Below are 13,937 nucleotides of genomic sequence, written 5' to 3'. Positions count from 1 at the left end.
CTCTGCTGTGGGTTTGCTCTGTTGTGGCGCATTACCTGTCAGCATGTCAAGAGTCAGCACTGTCTTTCCGTTGGAAGGACAACACTACTTCTTCAAGACTGCATGGAAATCCACTACTTCTGTGTGCAATTTCTTTTACTAATGAGACTTTGTGGAAAAAAAACTGTAATTCCTATTATGATGAATGATCAGGATTATCTTTATGGACTGTGAGAAAATTTTAGCTTTTGACCAACATTGTATCAATAAGTGTGTGCATTTGATATCTTTGTTATTGTGTGCATTTGATATCTTTGTTATTGTAATTATGAAAAATTTTTTCAAATCATTATTGGCCACTGCCCAAAAGAATTTGTAAAATTTTTGTGGGGAGTATGGGGGCTATGTAAGTAGGCTGTTCATGTTTTCTTATTGGCAACGTTACGTAGCGCTCTGTATGAAAATCACTGGCTGTGCTGTGTGCAGTCTGTGGCTAGTTTGCATTGTTGTCTGCCATTGTAGTGTTGGGCAGCGGCAGCTGGATGTGAACAGTGTGTAGCGTTGCGCAGTTGGAGGTGAGCCGCCAGCAGTGGTGGATGTGGGGAGAGAGATGGCGGAGTTTTGTAATCTGTCATGAACTGATATATATATTATGACTATTAAGGTAAATCCATTGTTTGTTCTCTATTAATATCTTTCATTTGCTAACTATCCCTATCAGTAGTTAGTGCCTACCGTAGTTTGAATCTTTTATTTAGCTGGCAGTAGTGGCGCTCGCTGTATTGCAGTAGTTCGAGTAATGAAGATTTTTGTGAGGTAAGTGATTTCTGAAAGGTATGGTTTAATGTTACTCAGGGCCATTCTTTTGCAGGGATCTTTGATAGTCAGATTGCGTTGCGCTAAAAACATTGTGTGTCAGTTTAAGCACAGTCTTGTATAAATTGTTCAAAGGGGACGTTTCAGAGTATACTATTGCTTACCATTAGGAGACACTGCAACAATCGTCGTAAACACTAAAGAAGAAGATGAAAAGGGAGGCAGATTACTAAAGTTTGCTATAAGTTAAATACTGTCCATGTGGTGTTATGATTAAAAAAAAAACTGAACCACTCTGAAAGCAGAAATGATGGAAAAGAAGTCTGCTTTGACTTACTATTAGATACTGCAACGGTAAAAAAGAGGAAAGCCTCATTCTAATCGAAGTTAGACAGAAACACCACAAGGCTTTACTGATCATGTTGCTACATAACGGGTGAGCGGCAGGCTGTGGCTGTAGTGTGTGGGAGACCGTCGTGCTGAGGATAAAGGATGGCACCTTGGATAGTATTTCTGTTTGGAGTGATGAAAGTCAGCTTTCCCTCTACGTGTCAAATTGTAGGCTAATGAAGAAGACTTGGAAAAACAGTCCCGAAATGTTCCAATACTGGATTAGTTGTGGGCTATCTGACGTAGTCACACCGATTAAATATATATGTGTGATGGTTCAAAGTAACATGAAAGGGAATGAGCGATAGGGTTGTTTGTAGAAAAGGAGAATGGTCGGTTTTCTGCGAAAATTCTAGGGAAGTGTAGCTCATGTATAAAAGAGAGTGTAGTGCTGCTCGAGTGTCTCGGATCCATGCTACCTCGGATTAAGGGAAGAGACAGATGCAATTGAGAGGTGAACTGCTAGAGTTGTTACTGGTAGGTTCAGTCAACATGCGAGTGTTACGGGAATGCTCTGTAAACGCAAATGCGAGTCCCTCGAGGTAAGAAGGCGTTCTTATCGCGAAACGCTACTGAGAAAGTTTAGGTAACCGGTATTTGCGAGTGTGTAAAGAATGATCTTACTGACGTCAAAATATATATCGTATAATAATCGTGAAGGCAAGATAAGGAAAGTCAGGGCCTGCTGAGAAACACATAGACAATCCTTTTTCCCTCGCTCCATTTGCGAGTGGAACAGGAAAGGGAATTATTAACAGCAGTGCAAAGTACCCTTCGCCATGCACCGTATGGTGGCTTGTCGTGCTTGTATGTAGATGTAAATGTAGACATGTGTTTCTCGCGTACTGAATTTCCACAAGCCTTGCCTAAAGGGATGGAAGCGATAGGTGACTGGAAAATACTTTCAATTCACTGGGCATCGAAATCCAGACAGTGAATTGACCCGCTTACCCATTCACCCAAGGCAATATCCTGTCCGACACATAAATGACTACACTCTTTGGGCTTTGTGGTTACTAAATCGACAAGCAATTCTGTATTTTATTTTTTCGTTAGTGTTATTATTGAAAACAGCTCAGATACACCTGCTTCTTTCACCCACAAAACAAAACAAAAAGATGTAACTATGTGACTGAATATTCTGTTCAAAAGCTTTTACTTATGTAAGAGATGCATTCCATCAAGTTTCGTGCCACTTCACGGAGACCTTGTGTACGTTCATGCTCATTTAATCAGTGAGCGTGCCACACTACTGATGGCTGCTGTCATTCAGGCCGAATTGGACGAGGATTACAAGGTAGGTAGTGGTGGCGGCCATCCAAGTCGTAAGCAGCGATCTGTCGATGGAGAACAGTCCCGCAGCACTATACGAGAGTCTGCTACAGCTCATCTGCTGGGCGAAACTCTTCAGTGCCACTTGATGACCACTGTTCCCCCGTGCCGACAGCAGCAGCAACTTGTTCACCAGCTGTTCTGTGCGGCTGGCCTCCTGGACGACCACTTCACAGCTGTAGACTATGCTTACAATTCGCAATACTGACATAATTGCCCATGGTAAGAACAGTAACACAATAGTAGTATATCTTTTAGAATCGTTAACCAGAGGGTCCGCCAATTCTAATATATGTACAGCAATCATATAACAGTTCATTACAACATGTACGAAACTACTTGTTATTTCAACTGCATTCTGCACACCATATCCAACGTTGACGACTCTAGCTATTTCAATCAGTAAAGAGTGCATCTTGCGTAAATGAGCTATCTTTGTGGAGTCAACAATTGTCAGCTCTCTCTGTATGTTGAACTCACTGTTATGTATCGCCACTTCTGATCTCTGCCTTCGTGCTAATAGACGAGAATCACTATGGAATAGTTCACAGTAACGTTTTCGAACATAATTTCTAGAAGAGAAGTTCAAAGAAGATAGAACTGCACAGTCAAGATGCTCCTCTGAACGTAAACAGCACTTCTGCACCAAATATTCATTTAGTCTTTGAAATCTTCTGTACAAAATTACGTTAAAAATACCAAACTGCAGAGTCACTATATTCCTTGGAACGTAGTACAAACACATTATAATCAGTAAATCAAGCTGATGTTGGGTCTGCCACATTGACAGACCATACAAACAGCCTAAATAAATGACAATTACAAGTAACACTCGCTGCACAAAGGTGGTAATGTTAGAGTATTCCGTATAAATGTTTTTATATAGTATGGCATCAACTGAAAGTAACTTAGTGAGCAATGAATCGACGTGTATCTGCTTCAGTGTTGTGCTTCGTAGTATTAATATTACACACGTAGTAGCAGAGAAGACCACATTACAGACTTGTACATGCCTAACTAGGCTGTTTATGTTGTTGTGAAGTTGCGGTATTCGTGCAGTCACTGCATATATTGTGCAACATAGAAAAAATATAGCTACAAAAATACAGTAAACTCTTCCAACAGCGCATACTGAAAACTTCGCATTTTTTACTTCAAAGCAAAGCGGGGCAGTACCTAAAATTCTGCATATCACGGTGAAAAAACGTAGAATCCCAATGACCGGTTGTTCTGCATCCATCTTGACGAAGGTCTTGTACTTCTACACCTGCGGCAGCCGAAAGAAACGTTGATGCCTGGTTCGGCACTGCGGCTGCTGGAATCAATGGCGGAAGTACTTTAAATAATGAAAGTTCGACCGCTGTAATGTACGGATCATATTACTAGGGTCGATGAACTGCTGATGAGGCAACGCCCATTAGTCTTAAGAAATTTAAGTCATACCATCTTGCTGTTGTGTACTTACGGCTTTCATAACAAGATGAAAAACTATTAAACTGGTATCTTAGAAATTCCTTAGGCTTTGTGGATTATCATTAATTAAATGTAGTTTCTCACAGGGCACAAGTTTCGTACCAAACAGAATAAGTTGGAGATATTTGGCGAAATATTTCGTCTGACATGAATAAACAAGCACCTATCGATTCCTACCGTGGTATTTGCGTAACATATGTAATATACACTCAGTTAGTAATGAGTTACCTTGGGTTAATCATACTGTGACAGTGAATGTTACCCAGATGTAAACTGAAGGACAGTCAGATGAGGTGCTTAGTGTGGCAAGTGGTTAGTCAGCTGTGCCATGTGAAATATTGACAGTCATTGTCAACTTCAATAGACGTTCACTGTGTATCGGTACTAGGTAACTAACAATAGAAGTAAAGTCTTATGGTATGAAAGGCTGTGAGATCCCAAAGGGCGCGTTTTTCCTACCCTTTGTGCCAGCAGACATCTTTCTCTCGTGAAGTTTGAGCGGAATATTTAAATGTATTTATTATTGCATATGAACGTTATGAGTTTGCATGTGTGTGTGTGTGTGTGTGTGTGTGTGTGTGTGTGTGTCGGTGGGTGGGTGGTGTATGTGTGTAGTGTAATGTCATATTCGTGTTGGTGATGAGGAGAGAATTATTTATTTATCGTATGCAAGAACATCAAACATTGACAAGTACATTAAGTTTAATTTTACATGTATATCTAGTTAAGTATTTACATATACTTTAGTTTTACTGTTTGTCATAAATTGTATACACATTTTGAAATTGTGAAAATTACTAACTTAGTATTACCAGTACTGACTACTTTGACTGATATAATTCCAAGTTAAAAAAGGCAGATACATTTAATCATAGTTCAATATCTAATGATTGAAGCCAACTAATAGCAGAGGGAATAGCATTAATAAAGTCACTATATGATCTAGGATACTTCCTCTGAGGACAGTCTCTAACAATATGTTGAACAGTTTGTTCTTGAGCCCCATAATCACAGGCTGGAAAATTTCGGAGTCCCCACTTGTGCATCATACCGTTGCACCTGGCGTGGCCAGTTCTTATTCTGTTCATCCTTGTCCACTCCCTTCTCTGCAGATGAAATCCTGGTAGGCTGTCAGTTGGTGCTATTGTTGCACCATTCCACCTCTTGTGCCACTCTTCTTTAATGTCGAACTTCTTATCTTTCCTTCCATTATGCCACAGTGGATTGCGAGATTTTAAGCGGTCTGAGGGAGGGTTTTTTAAGAATGTATGGATTGCGAGGTCTTGTGGGTAGTCTGAGTGGTGTAGTTTCCTCCATTCTCGATCGATTGCTTCCTGGTGTCGTATTTTAGGTGGTGGGATGTTGCTGATAATGTGCAGCCAGGGGATCTGGGTGGATTTTAACGTGCCCGTAATAATCCTCATTGACTCGTTCAGGTATATGTCCAGCTCCCTCATGTGGGCACTATGTTGCCACACTGGAGCACAGTATTCAACAACTGGGTACACCACCGTAAGTACTGTAGTACGTAGAGTCGATGCGTCGGCACCCCCTGTTGCACCAGCTAGTTTCTTTACGATGTCGTTCAAGGTCTTTAGTTTTTGGCTTGTTTTTTTCCAAGAGTTTTTTGTACATCAGGGGCCGATCTAGTGTGACACCAAGGTACTCAGGCTGGAAATTATGTCTAACCTTTTGTTGGCAGAAGATGACATTCAACTGCTGGTTTGCAATTCTGTTGTTTAGTTGGAATGCGCAGACTTCTGTCTTCGCTGCATTTGGATGAAGTCTCCATGCTTTGTAGTATGTGTTGAGAATTTATAAGTCTCCTTCCTCAAGTGTGCTGGTTTGTACGAGGACAGTTCAGATTGTCTCCTAAATCTTTTGTGTTGATCGGGAAGTTCAGAAGGCCTATAAAACTTCATTGAGGAACGCAAGATATTAATTTTGTTTAACTCGATTACTTTCGTCAGTTACTACGATCTGTGACCTTTCTGAAAGGAAATCTCGAATTTAATTGCAAATAACAAAACATCAGAGGTCAGAACAAATAAGTAATTACTGTTTTACTCACAATATCAGATTTTTGAAGATGAATTACTGTCATTTTACTGAGGCCATACCATGTCAATACCCATATTTCATTTCCTTAGAAAGAATGTAAATCTGAAACGTACGTTAGGGTATCGCATTGAGATGGACCAAAGTTGGTCCTCCTTTGGCATCCTGGTGACAATGTTTCACTAATTCATTATCTCATAGAAAGCAAAATAAAATTATACACATGTTTATCATTTTCTTTCTTTTAACTTTTAAAACCATTTTGTGATATTATGTATGAAATGTAACAAAATTGGTAAGTAAATTGATGGTGTTATTTGTGTTGTAATATTATTTCAATGTAATTATTACTTCTACTCCTTGTAGTTCTAGAAGCTTGGCCGGGTAGAATGTAATCTAAGAATAAATTTTTAAGGAGCAGTAATGAGCGGTGGCAGTTTGAGGGTTTTTCTTGGAATGTTAGAGACGTTCGTTTGCGAGTGCTGTTTACATCGGGTGAAGTGTCATTTGCAGTTTTCTCATAGTCGAAAGGAGGATGAATTGTGAAAGAAACAGACGTCACCCCTCCATGGTTGAGAAGATAATTATTTACGAAAATTGCGAACTGAACGTGAAACGTTTTAGAGGGCGATTGATGAATTCTGGTTACTGATATTTATTATTATTTTGAACTATAAATCAACTAAGAAAAGGACGTGCAAGAATAGAGAAGAAGAGAGAATAAATCCGAAGTAAGAAGATTCTGTTCCTTTAGCAAAACACCTAAAAATTTGTTTACACTGTATTTTTCAAAGTGCGACGCGTCAGGGCCGCTACAACGTTTTTATTTTGAGTTTTGGTAAATATTTAGGAAATAGACGAAACTGCCTTGCCAGGTTAGCAGTAAGTCAGCGGTATTCCCGGAACAGCAGAGCGGCGAGTCCAGAGACTACGTCGCAATCGTCACACGGTAGGAAATAGGTGACGTAACATCAAGAAGCCAGTAAAATAAAATGAAATAAAATAAATTATGTAAAGTCTCTTGAGTTCGGCTATGAACAGTCCGTCGCCATTTGTATTGCTGGGTCATGCTAAAGCATATCTATTTACTTAGCATCAGCATAATGAGTATGGTGCCGTGAAACATAGTTGTTGTGAAACATAACGTATCTTTGCGCTTCAAACTAAGATCGGATACTGCGGTAATTTACACTGATCGGCAAGAACATTGTGTCCACCTACCTAATAGCCTGTATGACCACCTTCGGCACGGGTGACAGCGGCAACGCGTCGTGGCATGAAAGCAACGACGCCTTCTTGGGTTGCTGGAGAAAGTTGGCACCACATCTGCACAGACGAATTCACCTAAGTCCTGTAAATGCATGGGAGGGGAGCTGTGAGCTCTGACTCCAGGTTCAATCACATTCCAGTTGTGTTCGATCGGGTTCAGATCTGGTGAGCTGGGGAGCCATCACATCAATTGGAGCTCGCCACTGTGTTCCGTGTTCCTCAGACCACTATATCACATTCTGGCCTTATGCCACGTCGCCTTATCTTGTTTAAAAATGCGACTGCCGTCAGGAAACATGATAGTCATGAAGGAGTGCACGTGGTCTGCAACCCGTGTACGATACTGCTTGGCAGTCATGGTGCCTCGCACGAGCTTCACTGGACCGTGGATGCTCACGTGAGTGTCCCCCAAATCATAATGGGAATTGTATCGAGTGGATGGACGTGTACAGGTAGAGAGACAACGCCATGTATCCAAGGAAGCTGCATGTCAGGAAGGGACTGTTCAAGCTGGTGGAGGCTCTGTAATGGTGTGGGGCGTAGTTGGAGTGATATGTGACCCCTGATAAGTCTAGATACAACTCTGACAGGTGGCACGCATATAAGCATCCTGTCTGATCACCTGCATCCATTCATGTTCATTCTGCATTCAGATGGACGGGAGCAACGCTAGCAGAACAATCGGATACCCCCAAACGACCAGAATTGCGACAGAGGGGCTCCAGGAACACTCTTCTGACAAGGGAACATCCCCATCGCACCCCCCTCAGATTTAGTTATAAGTTGGCACAGTGGATAGGCCTTGAAAAACTGAACACAGATCGATCGAGAAAACAGGAAGAAGTTGTATGGAACTATGAAAAAATAAGCAAAATATACAAACTGGGTCGTCCATGCGTAAGATAGGCAATATTAAGAGGAGTGCAAGGCGAGGAGCTCCGTGGTCCCGTGGTTAGCGTGAACAGCTGCGGAACGAGAGGTCCTTGGTTCAAATCTTCCCTCAATAGAAAATTTTAACTTTTTATTTTCAGTTTATGTGAAAAACTCTTATGTTTTCATCACTTTTTTTGGAGTGATTATTACATCCACAAGAAAACCTAAATCGGGCAAGGTAGAAGAAACTTTTCACCCATTCGCCAAGTGTACTAGTTAGGTGGGTCGACAACATATTCCTGTCATGTGACGCACATGCTGTCACCAGTGTCATATACAAAATATCAGACGTGTTTTCCTGTTGAGGAATCGGTTGACCTATGACCTTGCGATCAAATGTTTTCGGTTCCCATTGGAGGGGCACATCCTTTCGTCAACTAATCACACGGTTTTGCGGTGCGGTCGCAAAACACAGACACTAAACTTATTACAGTGAACAGAGACGTCAATGAACGAACGGACAGATCATAACTTTGCGAAAATAAAAAAAGCAAAATTTTCAGTGGAGGGCAGATTTGAACCAAGGACCTCTCGTTCCGCAGCTGTTCATGCTAACCATGGGGCCACGGCGCTCCTCGCCTCACATTGCCCTTAATATTGCCTATGTTACGCATGGACGACCCAGTTTGTATATTTTGCTTATTTTTTCATAGTTCCACACAACTTCTTCCTGTTTTCTCGATTGATCTGTGTTCAGTTTTTCAAGGCCTATCCATTGTGCCAACTTATAACTAAATCTGAGGGGGGTGCGATGGGGATGTTCCCTTGTGAGTGTAAACATTTCCGCTGGCCAACAGACTCTTCAGACACGGACATTATTGAGCATATCTGGGATGCGTTGCAATGTGCTGTTTAGAAGAGATCTCCAACCCCTGACATACGGATTTATGGACGGCGCTGCAGGATTCATGGTGTCGATTCCCTCCAGAACTACTTCAAACATTAGTCGAGTCCATGCCACGTCGTGTTGCGGAATTTCTGGGTACTTGGGGGGGGGGGGGGGGGCTGTACGATATTAGGCACGTGTAACAGTTTCTTTGGATCTTCAGTGCATATTTCACTGTATGCATTGGTTGAAAGTGTGACTGTGGGAGTCTTAGTGTGTCGCACTGATCAGTTCAGTCAGGAGAATAGGAAAGTGCCAGAAATTTGCATATGTACATTCCCTCAAGTTGGAAACTTCCTGCATTTAGTTAATTTTGATAGAAGTTGCGTGGCATCTCAAGCATTACTTAGCCTACCAGGTGTTGTGGTATGATACTTTGTACTGAACTGTTACACGTTTGTAACAGTATTGTCTACTGTGGTTTTACCAATTTGAATTCAGTGTGGGAAGAGAAGAGTTTACATAGATATACGTTGATTAATATGGGATCGTATTGTATAACTTGTCAGCTGTCCGTAAGCTACAGGAAGTTTCATAAAAGTATCTTATCCGAGTCTTGGTGGCTAATCAGTCAGCAGCCAGAGAAGTAAGAGACAGTCAGGACCGTTTTAAAACGTGTACACTGAGGCGACAAAAGTCATGTGATCGTTATATGCTCATAATACAGGTGTGTAGTATCGCATACGACGTGTGGCTACAAAAAAACCGGACTAGTACTGGTGAAACAATAAAACGAATGCAATAAGGCCGAAAGTCGCGTGGCCTGTCACGTGACTCTCGCTCCGCCTACTGCTCGAGTTTCATCTGCCTCCTGCACTCAGTCTGCCCGTGGCGTCTGTTTTAAGTAGTTGACGTTTTGTCTGTGCGTCGGAAAATGTTGAGTATACAGAAAGAACAGCGTGTTAACATCAAATTTTGTTTCAAACTAGGAAAATCTGCAAGTGAAACGTTTGTAATGTTACAACAAGTGTACGGCGATGATTGTTTATCGCGAACACAAGTGTTTGAGTGGTTTAAACGATTTAAAGATGGCCGCGAAGACACCAGTGATGACACTCGCACTGGCAGACCATTGTCAGCAAAAACTGATGCAAACATGGAAAAAATCGGTAAACTTGTTAGACAAGATCGCCGTTTAACAATCAGAGCAGTGTCTGGGTTAACAGGAGTTGACAAGGAAAGTGTTAGGCAGATTCTTCATGAAAGTTTCAACATGAACAAAGTGTGTTCAAAAATGGTTCCAAAGTGTCTCACAATTGAACAGAAGGAACGCCGAAGAATGATTTGTTCTGACATCGTGGAAAACATTGAAAGTGATCCCACCTTCTTACAAAATGTTATTACTTGCGATGAATCGTGGTTTTTTACTTACAATCCCGAAACTAAACGCCAATCGATGCATTGGAAAACTACTGGTTCTCCACGACAAAAAAAAGCACGAATGTCAAAATCGAAATTCAAGGCAATGATGATTGTTTTTTTTTTGACATCAAAGGGATTGTGCGCATTGATTGGGTACCAAGAGGGACAAACAGTGAATCAGCATTACTACATTAGCGTCCTGGCTACCTTACGTGAGCGAGTACGGAGAAAACGGAACGATTTGTGGAGAAAAAAGTCATGGATCCTTCACCAAGACAATGCCCCAGCTCACAGTGCGTTGTCAGTGAAGACGTTTTTGGCCAAACACAACATTCCCATCTTAGATCATCCACCCTACTCACCTGATTTGGCCCCCTGTGACTTTTTTCTTTTCCCTAAAGTCAAGTCAGCTTCGAAAGGAACTAGATTTGAGACTGTTGAAGCAGTAAAAGAAAAAGCGACGGAAGTAATGTATGGACTTACCGAAAATGATCTGTAGCATTGCTATGAACACTGGAAAATTCGTATGGAGCGGTGTAGAGACCGAGGAGGAGAGTACATTGAAGGAGATAACATGAAATTGTAAATAATTGTAAATAAATGTTTTTTTCCAGCATCAGTTCGGTTTTTTTCTAGCCGCACCTCGTACACAAGGCAGAGCGCACACGAAACAACGTGGCTGGCAGATGCGCAATCGGCAGGGCACAAGTGAGGAGATCGGTAGTGGTCGGGCTTACAGACAGGCGCTGTGGGGTAAATTTCGAGCGCTGGAAGGGAAGTGTCGATCAAAACTTAAGCCCGCGCTCACATTTTTGTAAATATTAAGTGCAGCCCCGCCACGCCAACACTTGCATGGTGATCATTGAAAAATGTCTGTCACCTTCGCTTTGGTTTGTATCTAAAAAGAATTCCGCTGAAAATGCAACAAAAACAGCGATTTATTTTCGCCTGGATTGTTAACCATTTATAACTTTCGGAGAAGCGTCACAGCGGCAATTTCTGAGTAAAATCTGCACATTTGTCTTGTTGCTATGTTAAAATGTGCTTCTTTTGCTAAAACACAGCGGAGTTTACACTGTGCCATCTCAGTAACGTGTTGTGCAGAGGCAATTTCGGTGGAATTCTGAAGCTATGGTTTATTAAGTTTATTATTAACTGAGGAAAAGTAAGGTCAGTTGCTTATGAAACAGCACATCCTCGGTCCAAAAATAAAGGTGTAATGTCTTCACTTATGTTGTTCCAAAACTCATAGCATTTCTCGTTTCACCGGCGATCGATGGCCCTTAAAAATTACATTCTTTTATGTGAAAGGTGTGTGTTTAGTGAAATAACATGGTAGATAACGAACTTTCGCATAACAACCATATGGAAAAATACTTTCCTCTTTGCATGCTATCATTTCCCAAAATCTCGAATCGTTTGTAAGATATGAGAATTGTTGTCAACATTTCACTCTGGCCTTGTCACTGACACGCGCAATCGATAATGAGTGTGCTATATCAGATCAATTTTCTTGAAATTGGCGACACATTGAAACGTACAGGCGAGTCTAAAGAAAAATTCAACGTGTTAGCTAAATTTAATACATCGAAACATATTATATAAGCACTCCGTCTTCCCGCCACAAGTGACCCATCTAGACCATCCGACCGTCGTGTCACCTCAGGTGAGGATGCGGATAGAAGGGGTGTGTGGTCAGCACACCGCTCTCCCAGTCGTTATGATGGTTTTCTTTGACCGGAGCCGCTACTGTTAGGTCAAGTAGTTCCTCAATTGACATCACGAGGCTGAGTGTACCCGAAAAATGGAAACAGCGCATGACGGCCAGGATGGTCACCCATCCAAGTGCCGGCTACGCCCGACAGCGCTTAACTTCGGTGATCTGACGGGAACCGGTGTAGCCACCGCAGTAAGGCCGTTGCCTCAACATATTATACAACACGCATCAAACACAAATTTATAGCGACCCCTATTCTACATTGTAAATTTCATCAAATTTTGTGCAGTATCTTACTTTGCACGCAAATATCACAGTAACTTCGACCGTAAACGAAATGATACGCACACCATCATGAAGCTGACATATAAAGCTATACGTTATGCAAAAATGAAACTTTTTCCGAATGTTTTATGCAAAATGGTTTGAGAAAGACTGCAGGGAGTTTGCTTCGACTCTGTGATTGCCGAACGGCCAAGAGAGGGTAAACGCTGTCGGCCTACACTCCCGAACAAACGAACGAATTCGCGCAGCGCTTTGGACGAAAATTGGTCACTGAGCGACGTCCATCTTATCCTACGTAGACTCTATGAAAGGCCAGTGTAACGGCTGATGTGTCACTTGTACTCAGGTAATCCATGTGAAGAGGATTCAGACATGATTGTGACCGTACGACAGGAATCAACAGACTTTGCGCGTGGAATAGTAGTTGGAGCTAGATGTATTGGACATTACACTTGGTTAATCGCTAGGGAGTGAAATATTCTGAGATACACAGTGTCAAACGCGTGCCGAAAATAACAAATTTCAGGCATTCTTTCTCACCCAGGACAATACAGTGGCCGACGGCCTTCACTTAACGACTGAGAGAAGAGGCTCTTGCATACACTTTTCAGTGTTAGCAGACACGCACCTCTGCGTGAAATAAACGCAGAAAACGATGTGGGACGTACTACGAACGTATCCGTTAGGACGGTGCAGCGAAATTTGGCGTTAATGGGTTATGGCAGCAGACGAACGACGCGAGTGCTTTTCCTAAAAGCACGACTTTGACTGCAGCGCCTCTCCAGGGCCTGTGACCATATCAGTTGCACTCTAGACGGGTGAAAAACCGTTGCCTGGTCAAATGTTTCCCGATTTCAGTTCGTAAGAGGTAATGGTAGGGTTCCGGTGCGTCGCAGACCCCACGAAGGCATCGGCCCAAGTTATCAACAAGGCACTGAGAAAGCTGGCGGTGGTTCTATAACGGTGTGGGGGTGTGTTTATATGGAATGGAGTGGGTCCTCTGGTCCGACTGAACCGATCATTGTCTGGAAATTGGCTACCTGGAAACCATTTGCAGCCATTTATGAACTTCACGTTCCCAAACAACGATGGAAATTTTATGGATGACAATGTGCCATGTCATATGGCTACATTTGTTGATGATTGATTTTTAGAACATTTTTGGATAATTCGAAGCAATTATTTGGCCACCCTGATCGCCTAGCATGAGTCCCATCGAACATACATATTCAGTGCATAATCGCGAGGTCAGTTCATACATAAAATCCTGCACGGGGGACACTTTCGTAGTTGTGGACGGCTACAGAGGGATCATGGTTCAGTATTTCTACAGGGAACTCCCAATGAATTGTTGAGTGCATGCGACGTCGTGTTGCTGATTCACGCCGGGCAAAAGAAAGTCCGAGACGATATTAGGAGGTATGTCATGGCGTTTGT

Source organism: Schistocerca cancellata, chromosome 5, assembly GCF_023864275.1.
Source record: "Schistocerca cancellata isolate TAMUIC-IGC-003103 chromosome 5, iqSchCanc2.1, whole genome shotgun sequence".
NCBI classification, from domain to species: domain Eukaryota; kingdom Metazoa; phylum Arthropoda; class Insecta; order Orthoptera; family Acrididae; genus Schistocerca; species Schistocerca cancellata.
This window is presented reverse-complemented; position numbering follows the sequence as displayed.